The following is a 13,272-nucleotide window of genomic DNA, read 5'->3' as shown; positions in this document are numbered from 1 at the left end:
TATCTCCATGAATTATGGATGGATATGCAAACGGCGATGCTATGAACATTTATGTGGTGGAAAATCTATTCTGATTGAATTCAAACTGTTCATTATTTCATTAAAAACAATTTGTTGAAAGTGGATTTGGATCAAAGTTAATTCATAGCTGAGTATATTTTATTCAACGTTGGGCTAAGATTGTGATTAATGTCGTTAGATGAATGATGTTCTGAATGAGAATTAATAAATAAATTAGGAACATTTTACCAGTTGATTTAAAACTTATTTCAGAAGTGTTTAAATGGCATAAAAATATACTTCAACCAAGATTCTTAGGTCAAAATGCTTAACAATTCATCAAAATGGACTTTAAGCTTAAAAGTTCCCACAAAAAATGTTTAAACTGGATCTCGAAGAATGTCAATTAAAAGTATGCTGCTCAAAGAAATGTAAATCCAGTTGGTAATTCGCTTCAATTGAAACCCAATTTCACAATCAATACAGAATCGGTCACACATTTCCCTGAAATGGTCACACGACATTCGAAAATGGGGTTAAAATAGCAAGCGGCAGACATGTATGTGTGCATGCATGTACATGAATCTTATATACGAGAGTTCACGTATCTCTACTCTCGCATACAGAAAACTTTCATTTAACGAGAACTTTAATTTCCGCTTAAATACTGCGGCCAGCAGATGGGGCTTAAAAATGAAAGACATATCAATAAATAAGTATGTCCAGCGTTGGGGCCCGTGGGGGCTTGCATCAACACACAGACACGAACGTGTGCACACACCATCCGCCATGCACCACATACCACACAACACACCAGCACTTCATGCACCATGCACATCCATCCGCACATACAATAAATAAGCCAACGCACATAATGGTTAAATAATTAAAGACGCACGAAAGCCACAGCAATCAGATGTATCAGATGCTATAATAGTTAAAGTCATTTATATTTATTGAGCCAGCACTCGTAGGCAGACTCAACGTTTAATGGTTGACCAGATCCCCAGTACGCACAATATTCAGTATCCAGTATCCAGTATCCAGTATCCTTTGGGGCAATGTGTCCTTTATTCAGTCTTGACCCAACCCATTGAAAACCCCCAATTCAATAAACGTAATGTTTGGGCAGGCCACTCTATTAACTTTCAATTGCAATTCGGAAATTCCTCTTACACATTCCCCAAAACTCAACTTCTCGAAACGCATTTCTCATGCATTGAGGGTCGTGCAGGCGTGGGCGTGGGCGTGTCCCATTGTGGTAATTGTTTTAAAGCATTCATACATAAATTTGGCTAATTAAACATGACCACACACACACTCGCACGCACACGCACACGCACATACCCCATTGCGGAATCGTTATACGAAAATATTCCATAATAATGGTATAATTTAAATAGTAGTTCTCATGGCAGGGCGGTGCGGGAGTCCCAGGAACAGACCCACTAACAAGCCACACAAAACACACATATCCAGAGACAGAGACAGAGACAGAGCCAGAGCCAGGACGTGGACCAGTTCAGGTCCCTTTTGTGCCCACACATATGTGTTTGCCTATTGGCATCGACAGAACGAGTAATAACAGGCCAAAACATAATTCATAATAATAATAAAATGAGATAGAGAGAGAGAGAGAGAGAGAGAGAGTCTGCATCATGGAACCATGGAGCCATGGAGCGATGTAGCCAACTGCAATTGGCTTTAATTCAATTCTGTGTGCATCGATTCTGTATTATTACCTGCTACTGCCATATTGGTCCTACAATTTCTGGTTCTGATTTCTGGTTGTCGGTTGGTTCCCTTCGACTGTTCACGAAATTGATAAATGGCAAATCTAACAGGGCCCTCCACACGGATTACTTAATTTGCCACTCTCCATGATATCCATAATTAATCAGAAAGTACATTTAATTACAGTCTTCGTTTGTAAAGAGATTAATGGAGGCACTCACCTTGTCATATACTCTATGAAGCACTAAATGTAACTTCAGAGGGATTATAATATAATGTATTTCTCTGATAAAAATAAGGGTACAGCTTTCAATGCTGAATCAAAAACAGAGCAGCATAAACGCTTTACTCGGGCTTACTGCTTTACTTTTCGTGGCAGACATCTATTTGTGGGGCATTGTGGGGCAACCATTCCCTGGAAAACAAGCATTTCATCTCTTTCTCTCTCATCTCAATTAATTGCTGAATGACTGCTTAAAACGGATATCATCTAAAAATTGCCAAGCAAACTGTTGACATTTCGTTGCTTCTATTATCTTTGTATCTCTCCAAATGGTTTGCTCTGGGGAAAATATTCCCTTCCACAAATATCATCTGCAACTGTTTCAACATATTTTTCTTTGAAATACTCTTTCATCTTGCAAGGACTTGCCATTCTTCAGCCAGAATTCCTTCTGTTGGCCTTACCCATTTCACAGTTCATTTTCCTTTCCAACAATCACACGCCATCCAAGGTTCATAGTTTTCCCTCCATTGTGTTTGCTCAATTTTCTCCCCTGTTCCACATTTTCAACTATTGACTAATTAAAAAAAAAACCCAAATCAGCAGCAGCAGGCAGGAGCAGTGCAGGAGCAGCAGCAGCAGCAGAAGGAGAAGAATGGAATCTAGATGGCATAATAAGCAACTGCTTCTGTTTTCTGTTTCAATTTCTCCTACTGTTGCTTTTTCTGATGTAAAAAAAATTCCTTGCCAAATGGCAAAAGCAAAACAAACCCAGGCAATGTCCGCAACGCTTTGTATATAGAGAGAGAGAAAGGAGAGCCCTAGTAGATTTTCTCGTATTTTTCCAAATGACCCAATAAATTTGAGCTCATTATGACACCGAACCACGCTTTTCGTTCTCCTCCTCCTTTGTTTGGGACCAGCAGAAATACCCAAAAAATAAAATAAAATAACATAAAATAAACGAAGAAAGAACGAACAGAATTGGTAGAAGAACCAAGTAAGTAAAATAAATGTGGCAGCAATCGTAGGGCGAGAGTGAAAATAAAAATGAGCCACAAGCAGGCAGGCACTACGGTAGCTTGGTAACACGGTGCCATGGAAGGTAATTGCTATAAGCGGGGCCATAGTCCGAGGGCATTCAGACTTTCCGGGCGCATAATGAGCGTGAAAATAGTGAAAATATGAAAACGTCTTCGAAATCCTGACTGGGTCCGAGTAATCTTTGATTTCCTAATGGGCAATTCTGCTGGCAGTGCAGAAAATTATGCCATGCTTTGATTGTTTTATGTTTGTAAATAGTGGTGGAAATTAACAAAAGGATTTTCATTTAAAAGTGGTGTTCGAGAGCTTTGATTAATTTTGGATAATACAATACAATGCACAATGGAGGGACAGGAGGATTATGGGTAGACTCTTGACTCCTTAGAAAATCATGGATTTCTGTAGCCTTGAAGTGAGATAATAGCTGTGTATGGAAACACCTTCTGGCTTGCAATTATTTCACAGAGAAATGTTCATGGCTTAGCAATGCAGCCCGCCTTATGTGTATCGGAATTCATTGCAGCTTTATTTCACAGCAACGACTGCTGCTCGAGCTTCAAATTATGCTGCAATTTGGGTTAGCCAGCGTGCGTCTGACCGAAATCCATGCTTAGGCGCTTTATTACGGCTAATTAGGAGTCGCCGGGTCTGGGCGTGAGTGTGGGTGCGGAAGCCGTAGCTGGAATTTCATTCCCGGATAGCTAATGCCGTAGCCACACACGGACACTGCAGACACTGACTGACACACTCGCTGGCACGAATGTAGGCCCACATGCGTCGTCTGTTTAGTCATTCGAGTGTGCACATTTGAATAATTAATTTGTGCAGTGGTAATTTACACGTTGGTCGACTGGCTTTTTGGTTGGCTTTCGGTCCTGTGGCCTGGCAATTTCGACTGGCTCCTAGGGCCCTGTCGCTACATGTTATTTGATTATTTTCCTATAGGCATTGCTGCAATTGCATCTGGATAGGTTGTAGTGCAGGGCAGAGGGTATGTTGTGTGGTTTTCCTATGTCATGGCATATTTATGACATTGGTAATTAAATTTAATTGTTGCACTTCTCTCACTGGCCATGCCAACCATCCAACGATCCTGCTCTTTAACATTATTCCACCACCAACGCCGCCGCCTCACATTTCGTTGCGGTCAAGGGGCCATAACTTAACCCACTAACGCCCGCAGTGCACGCATTAGAGTGTTGCTTATCCTTGGGTTGGTATATATCTTTTTTGTAGGGTTTTAGAACAGCTACAGTGGGGTGTACTATGCTAAGAGTCTGGGGAGTAGAGGCCAAAGGGTATCATTGATTTTAAATGAATACTTAGACTGGCCAGAGCTAGGAAAATGTTCTTGAAATATTTTCAAAAGAAAAGATTTTCATTTTCCACCATCTACATGTATCCTTCCAATTAACTTTCTTATGAAAATTATCACAGAAAATCAATTCAAAATAATCAATAATCTGTTAGGGTAGCTTATATTCGTTCGACTTTGCGGTTCTTTTTTCAACTGTTTTTTTGTTTAGCTTTCTAGCTGGCCTTCGCTTCCCCCTGTCAACGGCCATTGGCTTTTAGTTGAGGCATTTGTTTTGTTCACAGTTTTTATTGTGGCCCTTTGTGGCCCTTTTACCGGGCCGACGTTGGCGTTGCGTGCCGCTTCTGATATGATAAGCTTAGTGGAGGAGGCCTACGCCTCTACCTTTCAAAAGCTCAGACTCAGGCCCAGTGCGAGGGCCACACTGTTGGCCAGCTGTCGGCTTAATTGCAATGCTAAACGCTAAATCATAGCCTCACGTGCACCACGTAATTAGCTTAAATTGTAAGCTGTTGTTATAGCACTGACCAGGACGTATACGAGGACTCATTAGCCATAGCAGAGGGCCATAGAGACAGAGCGCGTGTCCTGCAACAGCCACACAAATATGTTCCCATTCACCCCATACGTGTTGATTAGTTCAACAATAATCAATTGCACAAATAGTACTCTTTCGAAATATCATCTGAAACAGAATTCCATTGCCAAATTAAAAATATATTAATTAAAGATTAGACAGCATGAAAAATACATTTCACAGAATGTTGTTTATGGAAAATGCATCCACAAATATTTGAGACCTGCAGCATTCAAGTTGTCATTTGTGTCTGGAATTTATTTACAAAATTCTTGATGGCTCTTGGCAGGTGGGGGTGGAAATCTGTCCCTCAGTGTTGCAGATGCTTATATCATTTGAATAGATGACAGCCTGAATGGCTGATGGCATATGCTGATGTGATTTGATTGTAGTTGAGAGTTCTAGTTGGAAATCGAAAAGAGAAAAATTATTTTTATTTGTTAAATGAAAAGAGTCTAGAGTGGGATTTGCAGTTTACTTTTCAATATATCGTTATTTATGGTCTAATGAAATAACCAATAAAATTATTTAAGAATTTAAGTATCTAAAAGGATCCCTTAAATACTTGGCAGGAGTTTATTTGGGTTTAGAGCTGAAAACTAAATCAGCCTCAATATTTATTCAAACTTTCTTATACTTTGTGGTATTGTATTCTAAACTCGAATGAAATCAAACAGCAGAATTCTTTGTGTTTCTGTCAGGGTGAAACTAGGCTAAAATATTCTGAAAAGATTTTATTTTTGCTTCATAAATTTCCAAGTTGATTTAATGTTGTAGGTAAAAGCCAATTGTTTTAAATAATTCTTCAGGATTACAATCGATACTTGTAAATAGTTTTTGTTCTAGGAATTAATTTCATTTGATTTTCCCTTAAAAGTTCTACGTTGCAAAAGATATTTATTTAAAATTTCATTTATTATAAGACAAGAAAGCTGGGAGAATTGTATTCGTGTTGTTAAGAGATTTACAAAATCAACAATGGAAATTATTGGAGCATTTTCTAATGGGGAAACTGCCCTTGTATGTAAATACGTATGTGTGTGTATTTTTCCCATTTTTCTAACGATTTTATTCTACCAACAGCTTGGTTGGCTGGTCAAGAATATTAATTCGAAATGTAATTTATTATAGAGCGATGAAATTGTAGTCTGCTGTTGGCTTTTCCCCATATATTATACGAACATAATTAACATTTACAATCCAGTCACCTGTTGGGGACAATCCCCTGTATCCCTCCCACCAACTGTCAGGCCAGTTGTGTGGCATTTCCTAATTGTCTCAGACACAAGCCAACAACAAACAAAACAAACGAATATTTCTGATTAAGTTCGATTTAATTATGCAAACAAATACGATATCTAATTGAGCGTGCTATGTACATAAATAAAATACATTCACACATACATATTTATACATTGCAAAAGCAAGCAAGAAGGATTCCCTTTGTTGCTCATTTCAAATACAGAAAAAAGCTCTGAAAATGGAATACAAATAAAAACGGCAACACTTTCCATATCTTTTTTGTGTTTTTTTTTTTTGGTTGTCGGTTGACTTTATTTTTGGTTAGGGGTATTCACCCGCAGGAACCAAAATAATTAAATACAAAAAAAAAAAAGCCAGAGCAGCGGGTGGGGCAAGGGAAAAAACACAAGACAGAAACAGTCAACAGTCGAAGCGGACGAAACAATTGAGCGCCGGTGGCAGGGGTGAGGGCTGGGGTGCTGTGGGGGACAACAAGTGAAATGGAAAGTGAGGAAATGCCCGCCAGCAGTTTTTGACAGTATCCTTGACTTTTGTTGGCGTTTTTAAGACCCTTACACCCCCATCTAAAAGCCCCAAAAGCCCAACCACCCATCGATGGTAATGAAAAACGCGCCCTTTGTGGGCTCCCTTAATGGGCGCGGGCGTTTTGCCAGAAATGCTTGTCGTGCCCCAGTTTGTTGCTCCTTCTTCTACTGCTGTTGCTGTTTGCCGTTTTGCTGTTGCTCTTGTTGTTGCCACATACCTTGTTGTGCCTTTTATTTTGCGCCATGCGCCGGCAAAAACTTTTTGAGTAAATGTCTTTGTCAGCAGGTGTAGCAGTCGGCTGGTTTTTCCCTTTCTGTTTCTTTTGCTTTCCTGCCCTTTGGGCCGTGTCCTTGCTGCCGCATGCCGCATGCCGCCTGCTGCCTGCTCCTTGCACTTTCATTACTCCAAAACAAGAGATTTTTGTTTAAACTTGTTTCAGGTACGTAGGTAAAACAACAAGAGCAACAAAGAAAGAATACTTTGCATCATTTATGCGGTCTTTTGGCGTTTGAGTTTTTATACCCTCGATGAGGGTGTTACGATTTTGATCAGATATTTGAAAAAAACAACGAAGGAAGTCTGTTTTGACATGTAAAACATTATGCACATATTCTTAAGCTGCATTAGCATTGGCAGCAAAGGAGTTTTTAAGTTTTTAAGATGCTTATGTGAAGTTGAAACGCTCAAAAGATCCAAAGAGTATTGCCTAAATCTACATACCACCATCAAAGGTTCGTATTCCTCAAATTAGAATAATCTTATTACTTTGGACCTCTCAACTGAACATTGCATCGGCAAAGGGTATCCCATATTTCGCCAACATTTCTTTCTCCCTTTTGGCTTTTGTTTGCACAAAAGTGGCTCTGGCCCTTTGGCTGGCGGGTGACCTGTGAAATGTGTTTATTCGAAACACTTGAATTATTTAGACACATTTGACTGGCATTGACTTTGATTAGGCCATACATATACCATGCATTCATAAAACCTGCTGCTTAGACAGATTTTAGACAGCATTTTATGGCGTACAGCGAGTCACAGAAACATGCCCGAGTCAGCATTAAATTTAGCACGCAATTACCAGGTTCGCAGATAAGTCGATAAGCTGCTGACGGAATGGCATCGAATGGCGGCGAGGCGAGGCGAGGCGAGGCGAGGCGAGGCGGAATGAAGCTCATTAAAATGCAACGAAATGTCACCTATCTGAAATTGAGGCACAATCTTAACGCAGTCGAACAGCCAATTATAGTAGCATGGAATATGGCGTAAATTTCAGGATAAACATCCTGCAGGAGAGCGCCAGCCCCCCCTCGCTCACAATGGCAAAAGCAGACCGAGAGTCTGCTAAATTAGAGTGCAAGCTTGTTAACGACAAAGGATGTCTCATACAAAGAAATAAGTAAACGAGTGTATATGTATGTGTGTGTGTGTGTACTTTGCCATTGGGTCATTGGAGGTCACTGCCTCCTCCTTAGACGTTTGCATAATATGAGAAAGATTTCATTCTTCTATTTGCGTTTGCTTCTCTCTTTTTTTGTGGTTAGTAAAGTCATATTAAATGGGAAAGGACCCGTGCCGCAGAAGGAGATGCTGCTTCTCGTTCTCCGGCTTCATATTCTCTTTGGTTAACGGCGGAACATAAGCCCTGGCCCATAGAAGGCGATAAAAATGGCTTGGCTATTGTGTATTGCCAGTGTTGCCGCTTTCTGCACCATATTGCCAAGTGTGCCGTGGCCATTGCCATTCCCATTCCCGTTGCTCGTGCCTTTCATTCGGTCTCTCGGTGCCATTGTCTGGGCCCGTGCGTAAAGTGAACAAAAATTGTGGGAAAATTACATTTCAAGTAGATGGAGAGGCATTCACAGCCATAGAGCGTGGCAGGATGGACTGATGGTGTGGAGAGAGAGTCCAGAAATCCCGACTTAGCCTATTAGCATTCATATTAAAACGAAAGTGGAGCCATATTGCGTATACGCAGCCATGTACCATCCTAACATATACAGAAAGTGCGTAATTCCATGGCCCTACTCCCACTACCACTTGCCAGAATTTCTCTCTGTGCCTGTGTGTGTGTACTCGCAAAGACGCCTAGAATCTGTTATTTTTGGTGTTGTTTTTTTTTTTGTGTGGGGGAAGGCAGCACTTGGGCAGATTTAAGGATTAACGTGAGCTCATCTACCCCAGGACCCTGCCCATCTGAATACTTTGTGATGTGCGCCTTTGCATCTTTTGGGAGCCAGGAATACGGCCAGGATAGTTAATTCCTTTTTGAGTAATACGCGCTTTTTCCTTTGAATGGCCAAACAAAATTTCATTTCCTTGGTTGCCCCAAATTTTACGACGAGGCGATCTCTAATCCCAGAAACGTTTTAAGTGCATTTTTTGACTTTGTTATGGATGCTAGGAACAACTATTCTTTTCTTCGTTAATCTCTAAAAATTATACAGGGTAATTTTGAGGGGCTCAACGCAGGCAAGGAGGAATAATCGGATCATTTTGCAGACTCTGCCATGAAAGTATCAAAATGAATAATTGAATAGGCTGACTGTTTACTGCAAAGGATACCAATCAACCTGCGCTTACCAGCAGCCCAAAGATGTTGCTCGTTTGGAAGCCTAAGCCAGGTGTCGATTGGCCCAAATCAATGGGACAAAGTCGCGCGCTATTAGCTGGGACAACAACCACTTGGCCATGGCCATTGACTGAGGGGTTTTGTTTGCGTGTTTTGCTTAGGTGTTGCCGCTTATGTGGCTTTACCTCGTGCACTTAAGGGCCCTCTAAGTGAGAGACAGAGAGAGAGATAGAGAAGAGCGGAGAAGTGGAGTGGACCGAGCATATGGTTACACAAGGATACAAAGTGGTCAGCGGACCCATTACATCGTCAAAAGTGCTTATCTACACAGTTGTTCAGTTGCTGCCCTTCGTCTCCGTGTTGTCCGCCATTGTGGATTGCGGTGGGTGTTGCTCTGGGGTGTCCGCAGCTAAATAATGCGCTTAATAGCGCTTGCCCACCTCCAAAGGACAAAGAGAGAGCAAGAGAGAGAGAGGGAGCCAGACACGGACATCACGCTCGGCGTTTTTGCCATCTGCCAGTGTGTGTGTGTGTGTGTGTGTGCCCTGCTTTTGTCTTTATGCCATTAGGTAGGCAAACACTGCCCACACAACCACATACATGGTTCCACCCACAGGCAGGAGGCCAGGAGTCACGTTTTGGAGCCCGGACACATAGGGCTTTTGTTGCCGGCTCGATTAGCATATCAATATGCAGCACAACCAAGTGCCAAGCACCAAGCTTGAAGTTTCGCCAGCAGCTTCAGCTAGAGGTCTCTGGATCTCTAGTTTTCTGATTCTATTCAGAGCACCACGCACAAGTGACACATCGTTATGCGGCCTGATAAACATGGCCACACCTCCCGCTCCCCCGCTCCCCCGCTCCCCCGCTACACCACACACATTGCGCATACGCCACGTTGTCAACGTCAAGTGCTTGAGAGTGCGACAAGAAACTTAATGAAATGAACGAATTGAATAGTGCAGGGCGGCCTCTCTCTATCTTCCACTCTTGCTGCTGCTGCTGCTACTCGGATATTGAGTTTTATTTTATTATATTTCCCTTAGCTATCAGCTCCTTGTGGCCTCATCCTTTCCCATGGATTGTGCCATTGTGTGCGAGGCAACACATGCCGCCATTTCGCAGCATAATATCAAATTACAATGACTACCCATGTGGATCTCGGCAGCCCTCCCACCCGCATTTATTGCCTTTCACACACCTCTTCCATCCATACACCATTCACCCATTCACCTACCGTATCCTATCCACTGCCATCCTTCGGGTTCCTCTGGGCTGTGTGTGTTTGTAAACTACTTAATGGTGTGTAAATTTGCCGACGCGCTTCGACGCTGTTCGGTTTCAATTTTGCGGCTGAGAAAAATTAATTTTGTTGCTTGCTTTCCCACTCACTCTCTCTCTCTCTCTCTCTCTCTCTCTCTCTCTCTCTCTATCGCTCTCTCTCACTCTCTGTCTGTGGCTCTTCCTGCCTTTGTTTGGCAATTTTCCATGTGCAACGCTGCGTATGCGTAATGGATTTGTGCAATTAAAGTGCAAAACATGTAGAAAAGCTGACTCTTAGCACCGAAGATTGAGATACTCTAAAAGATGCATTGATTACATTTGATATGGAGATCTGAGCTTCACCTGCAAAGAGCTGGCGAATTTAGGCCGTATAATTTATGCTTACACTTCCTCCTGTGCGTTGCAAACTTCTTGTCGAAATTCGTAGAGCTTTTGTCAGGATATAACAAGATAAAACAGTTCCCAACAGACAACACACACATTTTCGTAAACCAAAATCCTGCCAAAACAGTCAAACAAACAATCTGAAAGATAGACAATAAGTCAGTAAGTTAGTCAGTCAGTTGCTAAGTCAGTCATTCAGTCAGTTAGTCATTCAGTCAGTCAGTTAGTCATTCTAGCCCAACCTGTTGGAGGAAGTTGCAATCCTGAAGTATACTCTTGCTGCCTCCCAATCCCCATGCATTATTTGGACCACTCGAACGTCGCCTCCCCACTCTGAGGCTTTTCTTTGGGAAATTCAATTTTACCATGACAGAAATTACATGCAATCCAAGTTGACTCTGCTCCTGCTCCTGCCATGAAGAGAGCTCCAATCTGCCCGACCAGACAATACCAAAGCCAAAAGCAGATTGTGCCTCCTCTACATGAAAAAAATCGAAAACGGTTTAGGTACAAAATAAATTTGCCATTAGATGGAGTGAAGGGAGGGGCGCAAAATTTACACGATTCTCAGCCAGGCCAGAGCACATAAACAATGCAGCTGCAAGTTGGCCTGAAGAGCGAGAGAGTGACACACACAAGACTAGGGGAGACTTGCCCCGAATGCTGCTGATGCTGCTGCTGCCATGCAACAACGGTGTTGGTGTCGATAACGCCTGGCGTGAATTTACGATGAGCATACATTGAAATTGTCACTTGGAATGGAAGAAATGGTGCAGGAACAAACCTGAAATGCGGAAGAAAACATCCACCTGGGTGGAGTACAGTGAACTTTCGGGGGCCACAAATAGCTCCCCAGGGATCACAAAAGGAGTCATGGAATATCGATTTAGCCTGTAGCCTGACTTGCGATAAATATGCTTTGAAATTGTATTTTGGAACGAAAAGAATGGGAGATGCAAGAGTTGTCTATTTGAATGGAATAACCAGAACTAAACCGAAGTCCAGGAACAGGTCTGTCAGGCCTGAACGCTGAGCACTCTTTACTGAGTCTAGTGAAAATAAAGTCCCATTGAGCACCGTTAAATTATTCCCTAAACGGCTTTTCATGCCGGTGTCCACCCTGAGTGAATTCAAGGCTTAGACCTAATGGAAACCCATTCCAAGGATCTTTTTCTGCCTCAGGCCAGAGCCCACTGTGGCGGCTGTGCGAAAATTGAATTGGTTGCCCTGCTACCGTGTATTGGCCATAAATTATCACTTGCAGTCTGACAGGGAACCAAATATAGGAGCTGCATTGCCTTGCAGCCAGGACAGGGCTACGTACACGCAATATACGAGCACGAGTAGGAGTACGTACAAAATAAATACAAATCAAATTGCGAGCAAAAGCTTTCTCCATTTCAAATGTATATAAAAAATATATCGAAATATGTGCTACATGTGTGTGGGGTGTGAGTGTGGGCTCCATTCTTCCTTGGCCAGGACCCAATGCAGAGGATCGTTTATAATCGGGAAAAAGCAGAAAATTTCATATTGCCTCAATGGCCACAGAACCTTCTTTGTCTCCGTCTCTGTCTCTGACTGCAGCCTTTGTGGCTGCGGCTTGTGTGCAAAAATCTTTGAACTATGAAAAATTGATATTAGCTAAAAATACTTTCAGTCCTTGTGGCTGCATAGCCATGTCCTTACACACATGTACAGCCCTTTTGTGTCCTTACACTGGTTGTTGTGGTTGTTGCTCCGGCCACTCTACAGCCACATCCACATCCACATCCTCATCCTCATTCTCATTCTCATCTCTGGGAAACTCAGCTGGAGTGTGTGCACAATGATTAGACGTGGCTGACACTGGCCACATTGTACAATTTACTGTGATTCTTTTGGGCCGCCTGGGGACTGCTGCCCAAAGCCACTGACCCTCACTCCAGGACACACTTTTCTGTGCTTGTGTGTGTGTGTGTGTGTGTGTGGGTTTTTATGTTTTCTTCTTTTTTCTGGCTTGCTTATTTTGGCTGAACTTTATTTAATAAAGCAATTTGCGCTTGGCTGACATTAGTTATTGTTTGAGCCCCGGGCCTCGGACAGTGCCTGGGAAATGTCTGTGCTGGCACAGATAATTTGTGGCAGCCCCAATGGCCCACCATTAGGGGAAGCAGTAACAGCAGGGGGGAGGGGCTTCAGGACAGGACACTTGGACTCATATTTGTCGAGCAATTGCCGCAACTTGTTAAGCAATTAAAATTAATTTGCATAATAAAAGAAAATAAATAAATGATGGTACAAGTACCATAAAAATTAATATTTATAGACTCTGTAATTTGGGGAGGATGCCCCACACACAGACACACACACTC

The 13,272-nt window shown here is 42.2% G+C and overlaps 1 protein-coding gene across 1 annotated transcript in view; it reads left to right on the top strand.

The window, feature by feature from the left end:
• LOC117583117 (neural cell adhesion molecule 1) overlaps nt 1-13,272 on the top strand; it is a 135,523-nt gene that overhangs the window by 1,864 nt on the left and 120,387 nt on the right. The gene's annotated exons all lie outside the window — the stretch shown is intronic.

Source organism: Drosophila guanche, unplaced genomic scaffold (genome assembly GCF_900245975.1).
Source record: "Drosophila guanche unplaced genomic scaffold, DGUA_6, whole genome shotgun sequence".
NCBI classification, from domain to species: domain Eukaryota; kingdom Metazoa; phylum Arthropoda; class Insecta; order Diptera; family Drosophilidae; genus Drosophila; species Drosophila guanche.
The sequence above is the reverse complement of the archived record's forward strand: the minus strand, read 5'-3'. Positions and strand labels throughout refer to the sequence as shown.